The 16,901-nt window shown below is 36.8% G+C and overlaps 1 protein-coding gene across 1 annotated transcript in view; it reads left to right on the forward strand.

Moving 5' to 3' along the window:
- LOC106876626 (neuronal acetylcholine receptor subunit alpha-10) overlaps positions 1–16,901 on the forward strand; it is a 410,306-nt gene that overhangs the window by 328,680 nt on the left and 64,725 nt on the right. The window lies entirely within an intron of this gene.

Here is a 16,901-nt window from a genome sequence, read left to right on the forward strand (position 1 = left end):
ATATATATATATATATATATATATATTACTATCTCTGTCTATATATATATACAGATAAGAGCCAGAGATGCTCAATAAAAAAAAAAAAATAGTTCTAAGTGAAATGATTTGAACTTACAATCTCTCCGAACATTTTATGGCGGGGTAAAGAGATAATGATGCGATAAACAGATAAACACGTTTCCGAATCTCTTAAATTTTAGTGTCTCTCTCTCTACATTTATCACTCACTATATTTATATTTGCGTACGTATGTATATTCTTATATCAAACCGAAGCGTTTTTGTTAGCGTATTTGCATCATTATCTCTCTCTCTCTCTCTCTCTCTCTCTCTCTCCTCTGATTATATCTATCTATTTATCTATCTGTCTATTTATCTATCTATCTATATATCTATCTATCTATTTATCTATATATCGATTTATCTATCTACTTGTATATATATATGTGTGTGTGCGTGCACGCATGTTTATGTAGATATGTGTGTTCGTTTTCCTTTCCGGGTGTTATTACACTGTGATATTTCTGTAAACATGTAGGTATCGGTTTTACTAATAAATAAGTTTGGAACTAATAAGTAATATACTTCTATCGTACAGAAGCATATAAACGAATGAATTAAAATAATGCATTATCGTGAATATAATAAGTTCTTATCGTTAACTAAACTGCACAGGGTCAATAAAATGTGACATATGACTTCATTAACTTTTTCAGTTCCTGTGAATGACTTTTAGATTACGATATGTGGCAACGGGTTCGCAATAATGATGGATAAAATAAAAGAGGTTGGACAAGTAAATCGTCCAGAGGGAGCTATTTAGATAGGGTAGAGATTTAGCAGAAAATAAAGTTTTGATCAGAAGGTCTCTTTAGCATGAGTGAACACTAAGTATAAATACTAGTGTTTGTATTTGATTTATAATTAAATATGCATACAAGCATACATACATACATACATACATACATACATACATACCTACATACATACATACATACATGCATGCATACATAAATACATACATTCATACATATATGTGTTTGTGTGCGTATAAGTATATAAAATGTATGTAATTTACTTTACATCTATATATAATAGATACATAAATATTCACTTACACATAGATATGTGTTTTTGTGTTTTTTTTTTGTGTGTGTGTGTGTGTATGTGTGTGTGTTTGTGGGTGGGTGTGGGTGTGCTTGTGTGCGTGTGTGTGTCTTTGTCTGTGTTTGTGTATAAAGCCTGAATCAATAAAGAAATTGCATCAACTTTCTTTTACATTTAAATTTTCAAACTAAATTGGATCGCATTCACACGTAATTTTGAAATCTAATATTTAGCTTTCAACATGATTCAAGTCATCTTCTAAGGTTTGTGTCCTTCACTTTTACCAATATAGTAAATTCTTCTTGTATATAGAAGATGAAAGGATTAATTCCAGACGAAATCTCTCTATATTGGTTCGCTAGATATTTATTACGTACCAAAAGCTAACTTATTAAGAAGCAGAAAACTCAGCCGTTCAAATTAACCAATCGATGTGCTGTTAATTCTCCCGAATGCAGTAATAAAATGTAATGTTTAGGTAATGCCTTTACAGTTTAATGAAATATTAATGTCAGAAAACCTTTCGCGGAGTAAGACAGTTGTTTTCATATAACTGTCTATTAATATTCCTGCATCATGTGTCGTTAAATAGCTGATGCGATTTTATATATCCGGATACATTTTATGATAAAAGTAACAAACAAAAATGCGAATTCTGTGGAAAGAAATGAAGCAATGCGTCATGATGAAAATAAAGTACGTCGAAATAAGGCGAAGGGAGATGTAGCAATATAGATGTATGAGGGGGAGAGGAAAAGATGACAGGCGGTGATGTGAGAGAGTAATATTTAACAATGTTAATAACAGTAAAATGTTGTAATAAAATGTAAAACTATGAACTTGGAAAGCTTTAAAGTATAAAAACAGTATATGTATATATATATATATATATATATTCATCCGAATATAGTTATATTTATATACTAAAAAAAAACAAAACAATCGAGAATAGTTTACGTTTAGTATTACCAAAATATTAATATACTTGCACGATGACAATAAAATATAGAAATACGAAATTGAAAAGTGATGAAAGAAAAATACTAAAATATGATCATCACAGAAGTTTTCAGAAACAAATGTTGAAAATAAAATCAGTTTGGTATAAACCCAGACATTTTACGATCTTTTCTAAGCATTAAGGAACGTTGAATTATTCTAATCTGAGGGATGCTTGCTACCTACACGCTGAATTTATTTTTGTTGTTTACAATAATTATGCAATTTTATTTTCTGGTATAAATTTTTTCTCATAGACACAATCAGTGCACTCGAGTGCATAACCATTAAATAACGAAACAAATATATGTTGGCTGAGAATGCGAAACGAAATAAAATATATATAGCGAGCAATAAAATGAAAGACATAGAGAGTGTAAGAGAGAGAGACGTAGAGAAAGGGAGAGAGGGTGAAGGGGGAAGAGAGAGAAATAAATAGATAGAGAGAGGGAAGAGAGGGAGAGAGAGTGTTTTATTAGAAAAAATATTTTGGAAAAATTTGTTAAACAGAAAACAACCTGCGTATTTTCTCACACATTTCCACTGATTTTCCCCAGAGGATACGATAAATACCGGGTGACTTCGTGAAAATTATTTAGATATATTACTCTTTAAGCCAAATTTACACATTGCGAAGACGTGTGTCAGGGAGATATTTCATAATTTTTACGAGTTATTGACTGAATAACTACAAAATATTTTCTAATTAACTAAATAACTGTCTGACAAATACTTGTTTTATCGAAAGTGTTAAAGTATACATACATGCGTACCGACCTATACACGCATATACCGAATTAGACAGATGAAATATGCATTGAATATATATATATAAATATATATATATATATATATATATATATATATATATATATATATATATATATATATATATATATATATATATATATATATTTGAAAACATTTATAGAAATGGCTTTTCTGATAATTTCCCCAGTTTGATAATTAGGTTTTTATAAACTTATAAACATCTAATTATTAAAGTGGTGCAATTACCTTAAAACCCATTTTTATTCATTTTATCAAATATATAACACTGGTCAACATATTTTCTGGCACAGATTTTATTAATGGTCTTTAGCTAACTTTGGGGTACTGAATTCAAATCCGGCATCAGATTTCCACTATTCCATCATATTTTTGAAACATAAAATCTTTAATTTTGCTAGAAACAACTATTTAATGCCCATGAAGGAAGAATACAGCATACACAGATACAATGTTTCGTAGACAATATGCCTTCTGTTTTAATATAATAGATCAAAACACAAAGTTGTGGGAGTAATTGCACATTAACATGTAAGAATTGACATTGGTTATAACAAAATATGAATACAAAACCTCTATTCATTGAGGTCATTCACTCTGATCATTTATTACTGCAAGAACTTCCTCTCTTTTCTGACTATCTCTCATCAATCTCCAGCTGTAATCTGCAATCCTGTTTAAGTCCCATAGGTCTTGGTAGCTTTTTCTCATTACTTTTACACCTTGGTGAAAGTGTTCATCTTGTCTTTCGTTAACATCACCCAGGTTCTCTGGAAATTCTCCCAAATGACCGTGTAAGTAGTGCAATTTAATGCCATTCTACATACAAGTGCTTGTAAAGTCAAGAACAGCTCCGCCACAATCTCTTGATAGTTGTCAACTTCCCTGTCCCCAGGGAAATTCCTCATCATATCAGAGAAGTCATTCTAAGCTCTAGGCTTCGCCGCATGTATTGTTCTAACAAAATGTGGATCCCTGATGAGAGTTCTTATTTGAGGTCCATCAAATATTCCTGCCTTCCTTTTCTAGTTACTGAGACTTAGAAAGGTTGTACATGTATAGCTGAAGCTGTCTCCATTGTGATATAGAGCTTTGATGAATTGTTTCATCAAACCAAATTTCTACAGAAGTTTTGCAAACTTTGTGGGAGCCTAGGGTTTGTCCTGGTCTCCAAATGTTAATTTAAAGCAAGCAAGATACGCCTTCTTGACAAAGTTATTAATGTTTCACCGTTGAGCCTGTGGAGTGAAGTTTCCATAGACGTAACAGAAGATACTGGGATCGTTACAGAACGTCCTTCTTTTTGATGTTGTATCCATAACTAAATCACAGTGGTTAATTTCACACCTGAAAAGAAGAGGAAGGGCTTTAAAGCAAAATTCGGATTCAGCATAATCAAAATTTGCATGACAATCCAGCCCAAATTGCCGCAAATCGAGATGTAAAGTTGATTTTTTTGTATGCATGTATGAAAGATTAACAATATATGCTGAAGGCCAATATTTTTTCAAATGCTGTTGGAACTACAATGAGTATCGTAGCTAATGATATACGCAGAAGCTAACGAAGTTTTCCTATATGCACTTATTCGGCAAACTACGTACAAGAACCAAATATTCTGTCCTGCTATCTTAAAAATCGAATCGAAAATGTGGATCATAGTCTTCCGTGTAGCATTCTAGAGAACAAAACACTATATTATATTCACAGGTGAAACGAATAGCTGAATAACTAGAATTATATCGATATCATTAACATATAAAGTTGTATTTAAATAGAATCATTATCTTCGTTATTCTATCATGTTTCTCTGTTAGAGATAGTTACAAATTTTAAATAGTAGAAGAATGCCTGCTCCGCTCAGAATGGATATTGCAAAGCAGAGACAGCATTTTGAAAGTGTATGAACAAACTACGTTCAACGTATTTCTAGAGTTCTACAGATAAGTATAAAATAATATTACTTCTTGTTAAGCTAAAACTGCATCTCCTCAAATAATACTATCGTGCTATTATATTGTTTCTAATCTGTTGTTGTCTATTGACTCTGCAGTAAAAGAAGTTACAATAAATACAACATATATAAATTCGAAGTTTACCCATTTAAAGACCTACACACATCATGATAATATTTAATTAAGACGTACAGAAAATACTGCGTGAAGGCGTATTTTTTAATGGCACAGAGAGTGAATACAAAACAAACGAGGTCATTGAATCCAGCAAATCAGTAACGCTTGGTCGTAATCCAGTAAGCAGAAGACTATGAGTGAATAACTTCTAAACTTCTTGATCTTTATAGCACGAAGATAATAGTAATCCTAACGTGGGGAACTATGCATAAGTATGATCTAAACTTTTAGATCTTTATAATACAAAGATAAAAGTAACTCTGCTGTGAACAACGATGAATGACAGATTTGTAAGAAAGAAATTTGTATGCATATAAAATAGCAATAAAACAAAAGATGAAAACAAACTAAATAAGATTGAAATTTGAAGTAAAAGAAAGAAAGAAACTATCACTGATAGTATTAAGCGGAGTAACAGCAAAAGGACATGTTCAATGTTATGTGAATGATGTGACGAAAACAACTCAAGATCTCTGATAATTCAAGAAATTAATCGAAGAAAAACATATAAAAGAAATGTCGAAAATATTGGACGGCTGTATGTATACAGAAATATAGAAAAAAGTAATAAATGCTGAAGCTTCAGTTTGATAACAGTTTATTAGTGACGAGCTATTGGATCGTAAAATGTTCTGAAGGACTATAGCATCGTAAATTACGCGAATTCATTCAATAAAAAAAAATCGAAAGAATCTCGTTGAATCATTTTGCCAGATCATATGTTGTCCTACATCACCCATTAGGTATTCCATCTTTGTCCATACTTTTACAAAGAAATTCAATGTATATCGCGACGGCATCAATATAGCTACTTACAAAGTAATGAATTTTTATATAGGCGAAAGGCCGGTAGTTTTTAGATAAGGGTCTTAGAGGATATCCTTATCCACAGTACATAACTGGTACTTTAGCTTAACCACCATGAATCGAATTAAAGTAAAACTAAGCACAGCAGGGTTTGACCTGACAATGGAAAGAAACGGAACACATACCGGAAAGCATATTTTTCAACCCTCTAACGATTATGACTCCAATAACTGGAGGAGTATTTCACGTACTCTTATACATATTATCGTGTAGAACTAGCCTTACGTAATGTAATCTATCACAAAACGGGACAATTATTTACAGAAACGATCTGTCGCATAGGATTCTACACAGTGTCTGTCAACCTAATTATACTCGCATCTCTTAAATAAAAAGATGATGGACTCTATGTATGTATGTATGTATGTATGTATCTATCTATCTATCTATCTGAAGAGGCACTTACAACTGGCAGCGCAACCAACATTTTGGCTGCGAGGATGACCCTCGACCAAAACCTCAACGCCAAACACGAAGGTTGCGTCGTCAGAGCTAAAATGCGTGCCTTAAGGAACGAAGGGATGGAAGCTGCGCGAGAAGCCCGGGTGGCAGAGGCGCAACGCGGTAACAGAGCCACCATTCGGTCTCTAATCGATGAACAGGGATGTAGTTTGCTCGAATACGAAAGGATGTGTGGGGCCGTTCAACAGCACTTTGCTCGACTGTTCCGTGTGAGCGGTGTGTCGGAACGCAGGATGGATCTCAGTGCCTACCTGACCGGCTTGCTGCGGCTCTCCGCGGGAGAGGCAGAGTGTTGTGAGGGTCCCATCACAGCTGCTGAAGTAAGGGATGCTATGGAGGGCTGCGCAAGGGATAAGTCGACTGGATTGGATGGTCTATCCTACGAGCTGTATTGTCAAATGCCAGACTTGTTTGGCGACCTCTTGGCATCAGTCTACTGCAACTGGCAACAAAACGGGAGAATTCCCGGTTTCGTGAGCCGAGGTGCAGTGACATTGCTGAAGAAAGTCCCAAACAAGGGGAATTTTATAGATAATTTCAGGCCCATCACTCTACTCAACGCAGATTTAAAAATTTTGGCCAAAGTAATAGCCGAGAGGTTGGCGTTTGTCATCGATAAACTGGTCGACAAGGCAGAAGTATCAATGACAACCTCCACCTCATGCGCTACATCATGGACAGGGTAGTTAAGGATCCTGGCATGGGTGGGGCGCTGATCAATTTAGATCAATCTAAAGCCTTTGATAGGGTCGACCATCGATACCTGGCGGCCGTCCGCAGGGCAGCTGGCTTTGGTCCCGTCTTCCGCGGTTGGATCGCTGCCTTGTATAGCGGCATCCGATCGGTAATTCGGGTAAATGGTCACCTGTCAAAACCGTTCGACATCACGCGTTCGGTCCGTCAGGGATGTCCCCTGTCGGCGCTTCTGTATGTATTGACGCTCGAACCACTACTGCGGAAGCTGGCGACACTGAGGGGTATCCCACGAGAGCTGGGTTGCGGGACGAGCGTGTCTGCATATGCGGACGATGTCACCGTCATAGTGTCGAGCGAAAAGCACGTCGAGATGCTAGGCGAGACACTTAAAGAATACGAAACGGTGACAGGAGCAAAAATTAACCCGGAAAAGTCAGTGGGTTTGTTACTCGGCACCTGGAGAAGCAAGGCCATACCGTCCAACAGCGACTCCGTAGTGGGACGCTGGACGGACGGACCGGTTAAACTGCTCGGGGTCTGGTTCAGTCCGGACCTCCAAAGGATAAGAATTGGGACGAGATCACCAATAGAGTGATCAAACTCAGCCAAACATGGGCCGAGAGAAAGTTATCTCTAAAAGGCCGGGCGGAGGTGGCTAATGTGTATATCGCATCAGTCATCGATTACCGCCTGACCGTCGTGCCTTGTCCCGATGCTACCATCACGAAACTAGAACGCATACTTTTCCGCTTTCTGTGGAAGGGTGGCGTTCCGATGGTGAGGCGATCCATTTGCTGTCAACAACCGTTACATGGAGGACTGGGGATGCCGTGGTTAATGATGCGCGGACATGCGCTGAGACTGCGGCATCTCTGGAACTTCATTGACGGCGGTGAACAGGTGTGGGCGCCGTTTGTGAGGCACGCCTTCCCGCAGCTCGTCTCACTCACCGAACTGCAAACATGGATCAGGAAGAGACCGAAACTGGGCGATTGGCACCGCAAGTGTCACCAAGCACTGCAACAGCTCTGCCGTCCGGGGTCAAACTTGTGAAACTTCCAAACGACCAATGTGTTCTATAGAGGAATAGTGGAAGGGAGGTCTGACGACACTCTCGGGGCAAACGTGGGTGTCGATGAGAAATTCCTAACCCGCCTTTTCAAGACGACGTTCGGGCCGGCGCCTATGGATAATTTCCAGAGATCCCTGGCTTGGCAATGCTAACGGGACGCACTACCCGTTCGAGAGAAGATCTACAGACACGGTTCGAAAACCACCGGACCGACTTGCCCGAGATGCGGTCAGAGCGACGAAACCGTTCTGCACGCACTCGGGCAGTGTCCAGATATTTCAGAGCTGTGGACCTTCGTCGAACGGCTGGTGTCGCGTGTGGGACGAGCCCACTTATCAGCCGATTCTATTGTGAATATTGTTCCGCCACCTTCCTTTAAACGGGAAGGAAAAACGGTTTTTGTAACACTGATAGCTATGGCAAAAGAATGCGTGTGGTGGACGCGTTTGAAAGGTCTACAAACAAACACTTTCCTCTCTGGTCAGTCCCTCGTCAACTTTTTCAAGTAACACTTGAAAAGGAGGATGAGGATAGAGAGGAAAGTGTTGTCGAATGAAAGTTTCAATAAAAAATAGGTAAATGTGGCAAGAATGGTAAGAATGAAAGACGACACCATTTTAAGCATAGACTTGTAACAAAAAGAGACAAAAAGAGAGAAGGTACTTACTTTCATGTACCTTTAAAAACAGAAACCTGAGGTGACCGTGGTCTTTTCCGTAGGCTTTTCTCCCCACGGATAAACCTAATCTGTTCCCCGTTTTTTTACATTGACTGTGATACACGATCCCTATTGATCCCCCCACTCTTTTTTTTCCCCGCGATCCCTTTTGATCGAAATTATCCCCCCCCCCCCCAAGAAAAGCTCTACATTGTAATTTGTCCATTTTCTGTATTTAGCCCTGTGTGGCTATAATAAAAAGATATCTATCTATCTATCTATCTATCTATCTATCTATCTATCTATCTATCTGTCTGTCTGTCTGTCTGTCTGTCTGTATATCTGCCTACCTGTCTGTGTGTATGTATGTCTGTCTATATGTCTGTCTGTCTATCTCTATCTCTCTCTCTCTCTCTCTCTCTCTCTCTCTCTCTCTCTCTATCTATCTATCTATCTATCTATTTTCTATCTATGCAGGGATGTCTCGCATGTTTTCATTTCAACTATTCTTATTAATAACTGAATTGTCTCCTAAACCAGGATGAGTGTTGGGTTCATCGCTTTGAACAAGAAACAAAGATACAATCTTTGCAGTGGAAACGCCACTGCTCACCTACCTCAAAAAAAAAGGCCAACATTATTTCGTCTCCAGAAAAGATGATAACTTCAGTTTTTAGAATTCAAAAGGTACTGAATTTATTAACTATCTTCAGAAGGGCCACACCATCAAGATAGAGAGTACTATACCGACTTGTCGAGGCGGCTACGAAAAGCTATCAAGACCAAACGTTCAAGAAACTGGCCAAAAGGGGTTTAGTTTCGTCAGGACAAGGTTCCAGTATACAAGTCAGTTCTTGGTTCCAATTGCTGCTGTACATGACTGTAATTTGAACTGGTTGATCAGCTTCCCTGTTCTGATTTTGCCTCTGACTGTCGTCTGTTCTCTAACATGAAAAAATCAAACACCATTTGGCTGGGAAGCATTATCGCTGTGATAACGACGTCATGTCTGCTGTTGATGACATTTTGGAGCAACAGGAAGAAAGCTTGTTCATCAATGGATTCCAAGCACCACAACACTTGTGGAAGAAGTATGTGAAGTGCAAGGGAGACAATGTTGAAAATAAACATCATTTGGTCACAATCCATGACAGTAAATTGTCAGCCTATGAATTGTTCAATTGACTCTTGTGTGTGTGTGGCTGTGTATCTATGTGTGTGTGCATGTGTGTGCATATGTGTGTGTAGTCCGTGTGTAAGAGCATCGGGATCACAATCATGAGGTACTGATTTTAAATCCCGGACCAAGTTGTGCGTTGTGTTCTTGGGCAAGACACTTTATTTGACATTGCTCCAGGACGCTAAGTGGTAGAAATGAGTTGTGACCCCTCACTGGTGCCAAGCTGTATCGGCCTTAGCCTTTCTCTTGGATAACATTGGCAGCATGATGACTTCGATGTGAGTTTTTCACGTTTCTTTCTTAATACCTAATTGAATTATTAAGAACTTGTTTGTTGTATTTACTGTGTTCCTTTTGTCTAAAGTGTAGCAATAAATATAAGTGAATTTCAACATTTAAACAGTGTGCGAGTGTCGTATCTGTGGTTCCCAGTCTGATATTGATTGTCACTAAAAAATATGTGCGAACTGAGATGAGTGGTCTCTGATACCTTTTCCAGATGTATAATAGTCCTGTGATTAACAGGAGTTATTTTTCAAGCAGTCGACAAAGGGAGAGACAAAAATATCCAACCGTAGAAAAGGAGTATTATATATACCATGCTTACTAACGCATTTTACATAACATTCTATACATGTATACACACACAGATATATGTATATATATATATATATATATATATATATATATATATATATATATATATATATATATATATATATATATATATATATATATATATATATATATATATATATATATATATATATATATATATATATATATATATATATGTATGTATATATATGTATATATAATATATAAACATATATATTGTACATGCATATATTTATATATGTGTGTATATATGTATATAGATATACACATATCTGTATACATGTGTTTGTATATAAATATAAATTATATGTGTAATATATAATATATATATATACATATTACATATGTATAATATAGATTATATATGATATACATATAACACATATATATACGTTTATATATACGTATATATATATATATATATGAATATTTATATATACATATATATATATACGTATATATATATGTATATATATATATATATATATATATATATATATATATATATATATATATATATATATATATATATATATATATATATATATATATATATATATATATATATATATATATGGAGAGAGAGAGAGGAGAGGGCAAGCGAGAGAGAGAGAGAGAGAGGAGAGGGCAAGCGAGAGAGAGAGAGAGAGAGAGAGAGAGAGAGAGAGAGAGAGAGAGAGAAGGGGAAAGGGTGAGAGAGAGAAAGATAGCGAGAGAGAGAGAGAGAGAGGGAGAGAGAGAGCAGAGCATCTCTAGATTGATTTTTAGCCAGACAAACAACAATATCCTTTGTATATCATGATATATATTATCATATATGATTTGAATACGGTAAAAATGTCAGCACTAAAAGTCACAATAAAGCATGTAACGTTTCGATCTTTTATTTTCTTTTCGATCAACGAATGCTATAAACTACTAAGTATGAGTAAGTTTTTACCAGAGAAATGAATGAAGTTTTTTTTTTTTGATATTTGATGTAGGATACAATGCTGGAACAGAGACTATAGCTGATGGAATTTCTGGAAAAAAAATGTCTTTATAAGTGCTTTGAAAAAGTTTGAAAGTATTTGTGTATTTTTAAAAAATTTAATCATATTTTATTTATAAATTGGACTGATAGAAATCTGTGCACATTCAGTGGTAAATTTCTAAACTTTTGTGTTGAGGAAAATGTTAACGACAGAATTCCGACGTTAGGAAGATAACAAAAATAATAAAAGAATCTGATATATATATATATATATATATATATATATGCGTGTGTGTGTGTATATATATATATAATATATATTCACACATTCATACATACATGTGCGTGTGTGTATATATAATATATACGTATATATATTAATATATATATAAACATGTATATGCACACACATACACACACATACATGTATATGTATACATATATGTAGATATACATATCGTTGTTGTTACCTGTACTTTTCATGAGATCCATTGAGGTTGAAAAAGAAAAAAAGCAAAGCCGTTGAATTGTTATTTCATAAATATTGAAATTACTAGCTGTAAAACGTTTGATATACATTGTATGCACCCACATTTATGTACACGTACATGCATTGAATTATACATATATATATATATATATGAACATATTTATATATATATGTGTGTATGTGAGATTGTGTACATGTGTGTGATTGTATATGTGTATGTGTTTGTGTATGGGCTTGCATGTACGTATGCGTATATATATATACACATACGAAGTGGCGTGTGTGTGTGTGTATGTGTGTGTGTGTGTGTGTGTGTGTGCGTGTTTGTTTGTGTGTGTAAAAAATGCATTCTAAATGAAACAGCCAAGCATTATGCGCTGATACAAAATAAGACTAAGCTAATATACATGTTAAAGTATGGTATCTTTTATTAAGTATGACACACTATTACACTCACCGTCACCACCACAGACATATACGTACTCCCGGCTTACACAATGAAGCAAACAACCTAACAAACCAGTTCGAATATATTTTCAGAAATGTACATGACAAATATAAAGACTTTACGTGGTTGCCTTATCGAGATATCCTCTGAATCGCTAATGCCTGTGCCCAGCATGTCAACAATATCTGATCTGCTCCTGTTCAGTACACACTTTATGAGGATAAGAAGGCACTGCTCTCGTTTGAATTTATCAATATTCTATACCCGCCAGAAGTATTATCACACATCCTTACATTAGGAAAATGGGAATTTCAGCGGTAAATGCTGTTCCTTCCTAACCAATATCACAGATTTCCGGTGCAATGCTATGGAAATAGACAGTGGTCTTTTGCAGGGATAGCTCATGTCATCAAATTTTGGGAGTTTTATTTTGAAGTTCGAAACAGCAACTCTCCGTCAGAACATACCATGTGCAGGATTGGAGCATATCTGCTGATGCTACTAGTTTCACATGTACAATTTCACATGTATAATTTCACATGACTCTGTCTACGGTGTGGTCAAAGAATAATTATAGCACAATGGGACAGGAAACAGGCGGGATACTAATATTGTATTCCAGAAAATATTGTGGTAATTTAATATAATATAATGTTTAAATATTACTATTATATGTACATTATTTTATATCGCTAGATTCACTTATTAGGCTAAAGAAATTGACCTGCCCGGAGATGGTGAAGCTGTTATCCTTTCTTATTTATATTGCTACGTTGCCTTGTTAAAAAGGATTCTAAGTCACCGTGATTCTGAATACTATATCGGTAGAAGAAGGATGTTATAAACCCAACATTCGCAACTAAGTTGGGCAGGTTTCAAGATAGAAGCTGTGCGAATATAAGTAGCAGACACTCAAATTTGGGAGATGTTCATGCAGCTAACATTTTACACAGTAAACTATCAATGAGTTGCAAAGTTTCCAACAAATGCAAACTTGAAAATAGTTAGAAAGCCCTCAGACTTATGACACAAAGGATTCGGTACGCAAGTGTACTACTTTTAATGTTACTATATTTATATACAAACATTATAGGCGTAGGAGTGGCTGTGTCGTAAGTAGCTTGCTTACGAACCGCATGGTTTCGGGTTCAGTTCCACTGAGTGGCACCTTGGGCAAGTGTCTTCTATTATAGCCTCGGGCCGACCAAACCATTGTGAGTGGATTTGGTTGTGTTTGTCACCCCCCCCCCCCCAACATCGTTTGACAACCGATGCTGGTGTGTTTACGTCCCCGTAACTTAGCGTTTCGGCAAAAGTGACCGATAGAATAAGTACTAGGCTTACAAAGAATAAGCCCTGGGGTTGACTTGCTCGACTAAAGGCGGTGCTCCAGCCTGGCCACAATCAAATGACTGGAACAAGTAAAAGAGTAAAAGAGTATATACGAAACCAAAATTTGCCAGACTTGTTAATGATGTAAGTCTTACATAAATATTAGGCTATCATAAATATTAGCGAAATTTTCTTCAATTTATCCCTTCCATTACATATTAGAATCACTCAAAGTATTAATTCTATATCTTATAAGACGAATAAATATACATTACAAAACTAGATGTAAACCTGATGACAGCATTTCTGCTAGATTTTGAGCTTACGCAGAAATAATATCAAAACTATTTTTATTTTCTTAAGTATGTCACGCCTACAAAAGGAATGGGTACTTCGGTAGTGGAAATATATATATGTTGCTTTACCGAAGAATTGTTTGATATAAGAACAATATGATATACTATATCATAATAGAACAGAAGAATTGCTACATTGTTGAATGATGACTATTTCTTTATAAAGTTTAATAACCGGTATTTTCTTCAGTTATTTTCCTTAAAATTTCTTTATTAAATTCCACTGTGTTCGTCAGTTTAGTTCAATACTTACTGCAACGTCAATAACACAGATGCCAATAGTTTGACGGGATTGCTTCAAACTGCTCTACATACTTCTCTCCAATATTCCTGTGTCTGAGATAATTATTAAATGTTGGTCTATAAAATTCATTAATCTTCATAAACAGTATATTAGTTGAATTTAGTTCACTGTCCCCGGGGACGTTTTCTATAAAACTGTAGACTACTGTCTTGAAGGAAAGTTGATTTCTTTAGAAATAACGCTTCTTTTAATGAATGTTTATGGATTGGTCAGGAGGACAGACCATCACCTATGACCTTCGCAGGCTCTTCGAGACTGGTGAAGTTGTTACATTTGATCTTCAGCTTGAACATCTGTTTGTCGACGCCACCAGTAGCAAAAAAAAATATGTTGGCGGCTGTGTTGGAGAGTTGTAGATCGTTATAACAATAGCGTGCCGGGGTTAAGAAAATATGGCTCGTGCGTAGGTTATGTGGCCAGATAGGAGGAAATACGCGCGTACCAGTTGAGTTTAGGCGAAAATGGTATGCAACATGCTAACGGATCAACAAAGGCCATTTTAGTAACGATAGCCTGGATCGTGCCGCGTGGAACAAAATTCCTAGTATAGTGATATGTGCTTCATTTTCATGAGTTGGATGCTGTTCTTTTTGGATGTGAGATAAGATGAATGTTTGCATACCATTAACTCTGCCCCAGATATTAAGATTTAATTTATATTTTATATGACAAGTGATGAACAATATTCGTTAGATACGTTTCTAACGAGTCAGTTCCATATATAGCTTACCAACCACATGGTTGATTTGGTAGACGGAAACTGAAAGAAGCACGTCGTATATATGTATGTATATATATATATATAGTTAAAAAAAACAAAAAAACAACAAAGTGAGGACGTGATATGGATAGTATTATTGGACGCTCAGGAAAGGAAAGAGAGAGTGTATGACGTTTCGGGCGTAGCCCTTCGTCGGAAAGATGGAAAGTTCGGAGAATGGAAGAACGGAGAAAGAGGAAAATGGTACCGATGCCCACGAGGTTACATGATGAAAAGACCGGAAGAGGAGGTGGTGGGGGAAAAGTTCTTTCTAAGATAGGAGAGTGAAAAAGGGAGATGATTATCGGTGCGCGTGCGAAAGTCTGCGAGTGTGTGAGTGATAACAGAACGTGTGTGCGTATGTATGTATGTGTGTGTGTGTGTGTGTGTGTGTGTGTGTGCATGGTTTGGTGGTTTATCTGTTAGTGTGTTTGTGTGTGTGTGTGTGTGTGTGTGTGTGTATGACGTAGTGGAAGAAATTAGTAGCAGGACTGGTTAGTGGACGCTGTAGACAGTGTAGGTAGAAGGTCAACAGGTGGTTATATGGGTGTGTGTGTGTTCGTGTTTGTGTGGGGTTGTCGGTGTTAGGTACGTGTACGTGTGTGTGTGTATTTTGTATGTGCGCGTGTGTGTATGTGTATGTTTTCTGTGCGTGCGTGTGTGTTTGTGTGTATGTGTATGTTGTGTGTATGTGTGTTGCTGTGTACGTGTGTGTGCGTGCGTTTGCTATTGTATATGCGTGTGTTGTTTATGCCCATGTGTGTATGATTGTATGCGTGTCTGTGTGAGTGTGTAGTGTTGGTGAGAAGTGTGTATGTATGTGGGTGTGTGCGTGTGTGTGTATATGTGTGGATGTGGGTGTGTGTGTGGGATTGTGAGTGTTAGGTACGGGTGTGTGTGTGTTTATGTATGTCTGTATGTGTTTCCGTGTGCGCGTGTGTATATTTTTTGTGCGTGCGTGTATGTGTATATTGTGTATGTTTTCGTGCGTGCGTATGTGTTATGTATATGAGTGAGTATTGTGTATGTGAGAGGTGTGTGTGCATGTGTGTATATGTGTATGTGTGCATGTGTGTATATGTGTATGTGTGTCGTGTATGTGTGTGTGTGTGTGTGTGTGTGGTTTATGTATGTGAGGGGTGTGTATGTGTGTGTTTATGTGTGTGCGTGCGTATGTGTGCCAGGTATGTGTGTTATTTTGTGTGTGCACTCCTGTGTGTATGTGTGTGCATGTGTATGCGGCTGTGTATGTAGGCGTGCGCGTATATATGGGTGTGTGTGTATATATGTGCGTTCGGCTATGTGTGTGTGAGGGCGCGTATGTATGTGTGTCATGTATGTGGGCGGTATATGTATGTGGGCGGTATATATGTAAGGTGTGTGGGTATGTGTGCGTGTAGGTAGTGGTGAGATAAAAAGTAGAAAAAAGTAAGTGTAATAACAAGAGAATAATGGATATAATGTAAGGGGGACGCGGGGGGGGGGGTTAAAAAAAATGTAAAGTGTTGCAGGGACGTAAAGGGGAGAGTCATAAGGAAGAGAAGGCTGTGTTGAGTCCGAAGGGGAAAGAAGAATTAAGGTTGAAAATGTAGCGTTGCTCCAAGTGGAGTCGCGAGGGAGTGGACCCATGGTGCAGGGCGAGGCCAAAAACGGAGG

The sequence above is a fragment of the Octopus bimaculoides genome, chromosome 3, assembly GCF_046866305.1.
Source record: "Octopus bimaculoides isolate indiv1 chromosome 3, ASM4686630v1, whole genome shotgun sequence".
NCBI classification, from domain to species: Eukaryota; Metazoa; Mollusca; class Cephalopoda; order Octopoda; family Octopodidae; genus Octopus; species Octopus bimaculoides.